A 10,403-nucleotide genomic window follows, 5' to 3' on the forward strand; every position below is an offset into this window, starting at 1 on the left:
TCCGTCTTGTAAGGTAACCGCAAGAAGAAATGAACGGTTTGCCTGATCCTCAGAATTTATAAGATCTGCTTCCTTACTACAATTGAGCTCATTTATAAGGTGCTCCAAGATTTTAGCCAGGGTGTTCTTCTTTGGATTTTCTGAGCGCTTGTGTAACTGTTCAGACAAAGATTAAATTACATTATAAATCAGGTTGGCTGGATCTCCTCTACTTGAAATTTAAGCTCTTGTATCTGAAATCTGATTGAATTGTCATCCATCTCTCTTTCTGAGGTTTCGGTTCGAATCGATTTTGTGTACCATGGCGTCTCTTGGCAGCGGCGAATGCAGAATTAATATCAGTACGTCTAATGAAGAAATTAGCTACAATCAGTCTCGAAACGGGGGATTTCTATTAAAAATTTGGTTAAATATAAGCAATGTTGTGATGGGGTGGTGTAGAAACATAATGGATGTTGGAAGAGAGGATCCCAGAAGGATTACGCATGCTATAAAAGTTGGGTTGGCATTGTCATCGGTTTCGCTGTTATTTCTGTGGGATCGCTTATTCCGCAGAGTGGGATTTGGTAACCATGCAATTTGGGTAGTCATGACTGTCGTTGTCGTTCTCGAATTCTCTGCGGGTATGAGTTAGTTTAATTTAATTTACCCCTTGTTCGATTGTTTCTAACGCGACCATCTTTTTCACCCCAATCGACTAACATTTAGAATGGCTGTTGTTGCTGCTCGAGCAGGGGCTACCATGAAGAAAGGCCTCAACAGAGGAATTGGAACCACGGTGGCTGCATTTCTTGCCTTCCTCGTTTGCCACGTGTCAGAGAAGGTAGTGCGAGGAAAGGCGTTTGTAGTGGGATCTTCCCTCTTCATCGTGGGTGAGTTTTTGTGCTCTCTTGGAATCACCTTGTTGCATTCACCAAATCTCAATTAGTACTCCACTACACTCATTTTGCAGGAGCGGCTGCCACGTACGCCCGTTTCTCTCCTTCCCTCAAGAATAAATTTGACTATGGAGTGCTTATATTCCTGGTCACATTCAGCATGATAACGGTCTCTGGATATCGAGTGGAGAATATATCACGCATGGCATACGAACGCTTCGCCACCATACTCATCGGATGTGGAGTTTGTTTGGTTGTAAGTCTGCTCATCTTCCCCGCGTGGGCTGGCCAGGATCTTCACAATTCCACTGTCAGGAAGTTACAAGGCTTGGGGAAATCTCTGCAGGGTACGAAAACCGAACGAAAACAATTGAGGTTAAAAATCCTTGTTTTGATTGTGATAAAAACGTAACGTTTTCTTCAGCGTAAAACGTGTGTTTTTCCCAATGGGCTGTTACAGATGAACTGCTAGTACGCTTTGATTGGTGTGGCTTGTTATCAGTTCGGTAGATTAACTTGTTAAAATATCCAACTAATGTAATCGGCATGATATATTTGATGCCAGGATGCGTGGATGAATATTTCAGCGGATTCCGATCTGATGAGAAGGTGGAAGATGAGTCAGAAGATACCATATACAGAGGATACAAGTCTGTGCTAGACTCAAAGGCTACCGACGATTCTTTGGTAAACCGAAAAAATATATTGTTATTAGAAGAAACTAATCAAGTGGTAGCCATGACAACTTTTGACATTAAACAATGTTAAATTGCAGTGATTGTACATGTTAATTGTACATTTTAATTGCAGGAGGCATTTGCGAGGTGAGAGCCAAGGCATGGTCGATTTCGATGTCGGCATCCATGGAAGCAGTATGTGAAAATTGGAGTGAAGCTTCGTTATCTGGCTTATTCTATTGTGGCCTTGCACGGATGCCTTCGATCTGAAATTGAGGTATATTCGTATACATTTCCTCATTTGGCATCATTACCTTCAATTTACAAATTATCTTCAATGCATGCACTATAGCTGATGAATTTTTGTTTTGCATACGTTTCAGACCCCTCATTCCCTTCGTTCACTATTGAAGAAGCCATGCACCAACGTCACCCATAAAGCAGCCAAATTACTGGCAGAGCTGTCAAGCTGCATTGAACAAATGAGAATATACGACTTCGAGCCAATATTGAAAGAAGTTCAACATGCACTGGAGGATCTTCAAGTTTCCTTGAATTCTCAACCAAAGCTCTTACTACATTCAACAAGAAGAACGCCTAGTCAGAAAATCGTACTTGAGAATGAAAATAGAGAAGAGGAGGTAAGGTGGGCGACGAGAAGAAGATCATGGCATGGAGAAAGTAGTGACGAGAAGAGGTTAATGCTGAGACACGGTGTTGAATTTGGAGAAGCACTTCCATTGGCTACGTTTGCGTGGTTGGTGGTGGAGATCGTAGCGAGGCCTGAGCATGTGGTACACGCCATGGAAGAGCTCGCGGCAATGGCGAAATTCAAGCCTCACAATCCTTCGACGTCAGATCAAGAGGCTTTAATCATAACTAGTTCTGCTTCTCCCCGTAGTTATATTCAGAGACCCAGTCTTGCAAGAACGCCAGAAAGATGTGTACATATCAACAATGTCGACTGATTTTCCCCTTCAATTCACACTCTAATACAGAAGTCAATTTTTAACATCACACACTAAGGGAAAAATTAAACTTGCCAAAAAAAAAGTCAAAATCCGTCCACTATTATATTGCTATGGTTGCATTATTAAATTTTATGTATTAATGATTTACACTAGTCTCATTTTTGTCTCTCTCACAATTGTCATATCATCTTGCTGACACCATGAGCTACTCCTAATCCCAATCTTTTTGAGAGGAGCACATATCTTAACTTCACTATGCATGTCTAATTGAATAATATTATAATTATACCAAATAATCAATTTAAAAACAATATACACTATTATGACATTGGTAAATTTTTGTTAATTTTTTAAAGACTCTAGTTGTTACACCTACTTCCAATCTTGTTGGAGCTGATTTTTCCTTCATCAATCCCTACTCTTCTATGTCAAATAACATTTTTAATTCACTTCTTTCTAATTTACTAATATCAATCTATAATACCTTCTATTCTTATTTATTATTATAATTATAATCTCATCACATACTTTCATATCATGATTATTCTTTATTTGTTTCCGCTATCTATATCTACATCTCTATAACTCTTGATATTACCTCTTTGGGACCAGTACCTCTTATGTTCCAAATATCAAATATATGTTAATTCATGACAAAAAATATTTGTAGTAATCAACAATATTTATCGAAAATATTTCAGATTATAAAACATTGTTCTCTTCTTTCATATGCTTTTCTCTAAATATATCAATATCACTCTTCCTTCAAATGTTTGCTTTATATCATCATTGTTTCATGATATGTACTTCTAGATTTCATTTATGATTATATCTAACTATATTTAAAAGAAAATTTAATTATTTTAATATTTATTATTAGTTATTATTTTTGCTTTAAAAAAGAGTAAAAGAATCTCAAACCTTTCCTTTTACTTGAAAGTTGGTGTGTAGAGTGCTTGGGCACACTTTTTTAGCGCAAACAAAAGATTTGCAATGTAACTACACCCACCTACAAACAAGACAATGGAAAACCTTAAATAAATAGTAAATATTCAAGTTTTGAAACCAATTGTTTTAAATATTATGAATGATTTGAATAGAAAGATTTCTAAGGACCTAGAGATTCATATTTTATAACTATATAAAGCACACACATAAATATTTACATTTACACATTTACAAATGTTGAAGTAAGTCATTATTAATGTGTATGCCAACGATTTCATGGGTCCAAAAGAAGAAGAAGAAAAAAATTTGAAATGTTGAAAAATGTCATAGTTTTTTTTGAAACTTATAAGAAATTGAATAGGTTCCTCAACAAGGATATTCATAAAAAAATGAAAGACATAATTATTATTTTTAATTATAATAATCTCTTTGAGTAAAATATTATTTTTATTTTAATACCTTTGTAATTGATTAACATTTCATGTAAAATAATATTTTTCTTAAAATTATTTTCTAAGTCTTCAAACCTCATTTTTATAATACTAAATCTTATATTAATTAATTAATTAAAATCTATTGAAGGCTTTATAAATTAAAATTTAATTTTAATACCTAGAATTACATTATTAGAACTTTTGTTAGGGTTATTTTTTATTGGGACAAGGGTTAAAGTAAGGATTTAAGGGTTAGGGTGAGCATTAGGGTTTGACATTTAGGATTAGGATCATGGTTTAACATTCATAATAAGTTATTAGGGTTAACCATTTAGGCTTAGGGTTTATCTTAAGATTTAGGATTCAAGGTTCATCTTTTGCATTTGGTATGAGGGTTTAACATTTATGGTATTTATTAGGTTGAGCGTTATGGTATGGGTATGCATCATAGTTAAGATTCAGATTTATATTAAGGTTACGTTTAATAGTTAGAGCTAGGATTTAGAATTACGGCTATATATTTAGACTTGATGATTAGCAATTAGGATTAGGGTTTAACATAAGGATTGGATAATGGTTTAGGGTTTATCATTTAGGAAAATAGTTTTAATTTAGATTTAGGGTTTAATTTTTAGGATTATGATGTGGTAATTGGGATTAGGATTGGAGTTTATTATTTAGGGTGTAGCATTTAGAACTAGGATTACAATTAAGGCTTATAATTTAAGATTTATTTAGTTATTTATGGAAATAGGATATGATATTACATCTTGCTTAGTATTATAGTTATGAGTAGAATTTGAATTAGGATAAAATTTGGGTTAAAGTTCAACATTTAGGATTATGATTCAATAATAAGGGCTAGGATTAGTGTTTGATAATAATGATTAGGACTTATTTTTTAGGATCATAATTTAGGGTGGGATTAGGATTAGGTTTTAGAAAATAGGATTTAGGGTTGGAGAGACTTAGACCTAGGTTAAGGTTAAATATATAATTTTCTGAAAAAATATATTAATCATAAACCTAAAAACATATTAACTAAAATATCCCTTTTTTGATTTTTTTTGATATTTCCAACCTCTAATCAGATTTTCAAGATCAAACAACTAATATCACAAAGATCCACCAAATTTCTCAAGAAACCCCAAATCGGGTATGCAAGAAATTGTGCCAAAAGCTTCACAGCTTCACCTATTTTTAATAAATTTGAAAGTGAAAATTTTTACAGAAATTTCAGCAGCATAATAGCCTAAAAATGACATTTCCAGATCCATATATCCTTTACACAACAGTTCTCAAATGTAGGACAAAAACTATGCTCATCGGGCTCCCGAAATTAACACAAAATGCCCGAAAACACCACAAAAACACTAATAATCTATCTCAGAAGTTTAATCACATCCCAATACATATAGTCAGCTCTATTTTAACACCTTAAAGTCTGAAATATAGTAGCAACCCAAACTGATATGAAATACTCAACTAGAAACACCAAGCTCATACAAAAAACACACCCGAAAATCCACAAATCTGCACTGTTCAGCACAAAGGAAAACTCTGTATGAGCATGCACATGGAATGGCTTCAAAATCCTTTCCTTAGCCTTGTTGGAAACCTGCAAACTCCCATTTTTGGGTCTCCTTGGAAACTTGCAAACTCCCGTTCTTGGGTCTCCTTCTCCACAGGTTTGGCAGCCTCTGAAGAATAAAAAAGAATGAGCAAAAATCAAGTTCTGGAAATCAGCCCAAAATGCCTCCAAACCCCTTAAAAGAGGGCATAACTGTAACTCATGTCCAAGAGAGGTTAATGAAACATATTTTAATAATAATTTTCATTTATTAGTCCAACGGTTTCCAAAGATTAACCCCCTTTTTTCGAAACATCACTTTCTTGGGCTTGCCTGCCTTAGCAAAGATTATTAATTTTTAATTATTTGAAAAGGGGACATGACAAGTCCTCCTCTCCCAAAAATTGCTTGTCCTCAAGCAATGGCTGAACAATAAACCAATCAATCCACCTGGATCCCAAATGTAGTCATGAACTATACTACTACCAATTAACACAGGCTCCTGAAATATCCTCTGCAATATGACCAAGAGGAATCCATAATCAAACTGACAATTATAGCTCAACCAAACTCCAAAATCACCACTACCACAGTCAAAAACCCATGAGACACAAACTCTTAGAACATCAGAACCCAAGTAAAGTGGACAAATCAAACTACCAACATAGTAAATACCATCAACGCATCCCACTGGCCTATACAAAATTTACAATCCAACTCTGCAACAATGGTGAACGCTCTCGAATGAAACTGTACCAGGTATGGATAATCCACACACTGTACAACTCCTACAGTCAACACAACTCTTCAAATCACTGGCCACTATCTCATAACCATAACTCCCATGCACTGCTGATGGTGAAAAGAAATTACAAGATAAAGAGTAAGAAATAGAATCCAAACCAAATTTTCCTGCCATCAACTCCTCAAAACAAGGATCGAATGCTAACTGATGTACATACCCTGCAATATAATGTTGATTAAAAAAACCAACCTTAGTCAATAGCTCACCATGAACAAGTGATACAACCCACTGTGACTGATCACTAGCTAAGTCAGGAGATGTCATAGCCAAAGGAGTAGAATCAATAACAACACCCACTAAAGCAGCACTCCCAAACTCCTACTCTAAGTCACATATTATCAAGCTGTCAACTGCAGAACCTATCACCATGTCATGCCCATCACAACTCTCATCTTGAGGCATCAAATTGTCCCATAACTGATGATAAGCACTAGGAACCAAAGTGTATCTCTGTATCATTATCTCGTCAACATGGTCATCAAAGGTAAATTGATGAGTGCACCTCACAATGTAATGCCAATAGAATGTGCCAATCTCAGTTAGTGGCTCAGAATGTAATCTAGATAAAACTAACTGCAATTGATCATTAACGATGTTGGAACTGACTACTACCTCTGAAGATATCACCAAGGGAGTAGTATTACTAGCAGGAACCATGCCAACTGTTGACTCACCAACATCACACATGATCTTTGATACATCTCTAGTCTCTATGCCATCAATACTAGAGACCACCACCATGTCAGGCATACAACAATCTGCTACAACACCCAACTCAACTGAACCTGACTCTAGTGGGAATAAACCTGATATGCAAATGTTAGTATCAAGAATGGATGCATCCCCATCTCCACTATCTCTGACAATCTCAGCCATGGACATCCTCGGATCACCAAACACCACAGCTTGTGACTGTATAGAATTAGGTAAAGATTGTAGTCGCTCTAACTCCATGGTCACCTTAGCCAAATGAAACTGTGACTCCTTGAAAGCCAACTGTGTACTCTCAAGAATCTCAGAAGTCACCTCAAGCTGCTTAGTAAGCTCACTCACCTCATCTTCCTTGGCCAAAAATGCATCATATGTTGTATTGCCCCACTTCATACGATAATCTCTGTCGGCTACCAACTACATATAGTCCTGTCTCAGAATATGGATAGCCTCCCATAAAGAGTGGAACTCTGTCAAGGAAAGATAACTACCTCCCTGCTCATCACTAGTAGGAGAACGCCATCCATAAACTGCTAACAACTGATGAGGAGCATCAAAATGCTGGCAAGTGATAGTAATGTCTCGGTCACTAACTCTCAACTGATTAGACAGATGATGGCACTGGCTTGACTGTCTCCTACAAACCTCCTCTAATGCATTGTCTAAAGGAGTATCCTCAAAGTTACTAGTTTCTAGAGTATTACCATCCATATCCTGTGAATCAAATCTAAAACTCATATCAACATACAGAGTATCAAAAACATTAGCATTGATGTCCAACTCCTCTATACCCAAGGAAACTAAGTCTTCAAAACTACCCACTGCATCCTCCTGGATGTCATCAATGCCAATATGATCCTGGGACTCATCTATACACACTGCTAAATATGAAATATCATCAACACATTCCAGCAAGTATGGTCGACTGGATATATGAACAAAACCCAACATCGATGTATAAAAACTAATACCAACATCAGACAAGATACTGGCACAAGAAAAGACAACACCACGTAATCTGCTAATCAAATCCATGATAGCACCCAAACAAACACTGCTACCAAAAAGTGTTAAAGATCTCCAGTCAACTGAATCCCAAATGCCAATATAACAATCTCGAGTCAATATCCGTAAACTAGAATCAACTGGTAACTCAAGAAAACTCCTCACCTGAGTAAATATGACCAATACCAACTAACTCCACCTACCTATCATGATGAGATAATGAAGTCACAATACTATCTTTGTTCGCCTTCAGCTGGCTGAACAAATCATGTGAAGTACTACCAGCCTCAATCTCATGTGATGAAGCATCTAACTGTGCCTGGTACTCTTTCTCAGAAAAGTCATGAATGCTCAATGTCTGCTCATCTCTACCAGGTATATCACCATCCTGCACAACAACATCCTCATAATCATCATCTGAACCAACTAAATTGTAGTCACTTCCTGTTGTAGCTATACCATCCTAAATACCTATGGCATCACCCTTTGACGACCTATAAACAATTATCTCAATTTGAGTATCAAGTTGACCATTACTATTAATTTGTGTAATATCCTTTCCCACCACCTTCTATGGCAGAGTAGAATCTGAGACCTCTACCTGGCTATCAGTTAGTTTCTCAAACTCCTCATGCAAGTTCTTGGGAATTGTGTCATCTGTCCTATGAGAAAATTTGCCAAATAGAAATCCAGTCAACTTATCCACCTTAGCTGGGTCGGACAACATGTCATTCATTATACGGTGGTGCTCAACCAACTATTCAGACATGTCATGGCTTATTTCATAAGTTTATCTCGAATGTCTAAATAACCATCCTTTCTACTATTTTGACTCTGGATATCAATTGTCCAAGATCGTGTCCTTTGAGACTCTGTACTATACCTTTCCATTCTGGATAAAGTAGAGTGTAACCCCAATAGGATATAACTTCTTCAAACACCAAGAACTAACATGCAAATGATTAGAAGTAGCATGAAACCATAGATTTTGACATGCAATTGATTAGAAGCAACATGCAACCCCCAAATTCACCAAGAACTAACATGCAAATGATTAGAAGTAGCATGCAACCATAAATTTTGACATGTAGCTGATTAGAAGCAACATGCAATCATAAATTATGACATGCAAGATCTGGGTAGTTGTCAAAACTGACATGCAAGATCTGGGCAGTTGTCAAAACTGACATGCAAGATCTGGGTAGTTGTCAAAACTGACATGCAAACTTCTACAACCACCAAATTCACCAAGAAATAATATGAAAATGATTAGAAGTAGCATGCAACCATAAATTTTGACATGCAGCTTATTAGAAGCAACATGCAACCATAAATTATGACATGCAAGATTTGGGTAGTTCTCAAAACTGAAATGCAATATCTGGGTAGTTGTCAAAACTGACATGCAAACTTCTACAAACCCTCAGGCTGGCAAGATCATGGCTCTGATACCACTGAAATGTCCCTTTCCTGATTTTTTTTAATATTTCCAACCTCTAATCAGATTTTCAAGATCAAACAACTAATATCACAAAGATCCACCAAATTTCTCAAGAAACCCCAAATCGGTATGCCAGAAATTGTGCCAAAAGCTTCACAGCTTCACCTATTATTAATAAATCTGAAAGTAGAAATTTTTACAGAAATTTCAGTAGCATAACAGCCTACAAAATGACATTTCCAAATCCATATATCCTTTACACAACATTTCTCAAATGTACGACAAAAACTATGCTCATCGGGCTCCCGAAATTAACACAAAATGCTCGGAAACACCACAAAAACACTAATAATCTATCTTAAAAGTTTAATCACACCCCAATACATATATTCAGCTCTATTTTAACACCTTAAAGTCTGAAATACAGCAGCAACCCAAACTGATATGAAATACTCAACTGGAAACACCAAACTCATACAAAAAACACACCCAAAAACCCACAAATCTGCACTATTCAGCACAAAGGCAAACTCTATATGAGCATGCACATAGAATGGCTTCAAACTCCCATCCTTAGCCTTCTTGGAAACCTGCAAATTCTCGTTCTTGGGTCTCCCTGAAAACCTACAAACTCTCGTTCTTGGGTCTCCTTCTCCACAGGTTTGGCAGCCTCTGAAGAATAACAAAGAATGAGCAAAAATCAAGTTCTGGAAATCAGCCCAAAATGCCTCCAAACCCCTTAAAAGAGGGCATAACTATAACTCACATCCAAGAGAGGTTAGTGAAACATATTTTAATAATAATTTTCATTTATTAGTCCACCAGTTTTGAAAGATTAACCCCCTTTTTCCGAAACTTCACTTTCTTGGGCCTGCCTACCTTAGCAAAGATTATTAATTTTTAATTATTTCAAAAGGGGACATGACAGATTAGTGTTTGATAATAATGATTAGGACTTATGAT

The 10,403-nt window shown here is 36.3% G+C and overlaps 1 pseudogene; it reads left to right on the forward strand.

Moving 5' to 3' along the window:
- The first annotated feature begins 301 nt into the window (after positions 1-301).
- LOC149563418 (aluminum-activated malate transporter 14-like) lies at positions 302-2,523 on the forward strand (annotated as a pseudogene).
- The last annotated feature ends 7,880 nt before the right edge of the window (positions 2,524-10,403 follow it).

The sequence above is a fragment of the Cupressus sempervirens genome, chromosome 4 (genome assembly GCF_028749045.1).
Source record: "Cupressus sempervirens isolate cs-2001-9-10 chromosome 4, ASM2874904v1, whole genome shotgun sequence".
Classification (NCBI taxonomy): Eukaryota; Viridiplantae; Streptophyta; class Pinopsida; order Cupressales; family Cupressaceae; genus Cupressus; species Cupressus sempervirens.